Source organism: Alligator sinensis, unplaced genomic scaffold (assembly GCF_000455745.1).
Source record: "Alligator sinensis unplaced genomic scaffold, ASM45574v1 scaffold974_2, whole genome shotgun sequence".
NCBI classification, from domain to species: Eukaryota; Metazoa; Chordata; order Crocodylia; family Alligatoridae; genus Alligator; species Alligator sinensis.
In genome coordinates, this window is record NW_005842369.1 from 711,881 (window position 1) to 712,352 (window position 472).

Here is a 472-nt window from a genome sequence, read left to right on the forward strand (position 1 = left end):
AGAGGCGCTGCCCTGCCGGCGCAGGGCGGAGCCGCGAGCAGCCGGTTGCGGGGCGCGCAGACGGGGCAAGGGCGGCTCCCGGGCAAGCGTTTGGGCGCGTGGCCCCGGCCCTGTGCGGGCGAGGGCGGCCTGCCGCTGCGGACACCAAACGTGGTTGTTACGGCCCTGGGCAGGCGAGGCGCCGGGGAGGGGGCAGGACTCGGCTTGCTGCAGCCGGCCGGAGCGGTGCCCCCCACTGCTCTCCCCCACTCTGGACAGCTCGGGGGCGGGGCTGCAGGAAACTGCAGAGGGGCTCACGGTTGCTATCCTTAAACAGGAAAATCCAGGGAATTGCAAAGCAGCCAGAAACAGGGGAATGAATACTCCACCTGTGTGTAAGCACCTAGAATAGCCAGTATAGATTTGATTTCCCCACGACACAATAGCAGACTTAGTGACTAGAGAAATAAACTAGATGTGATAGATCTGGACT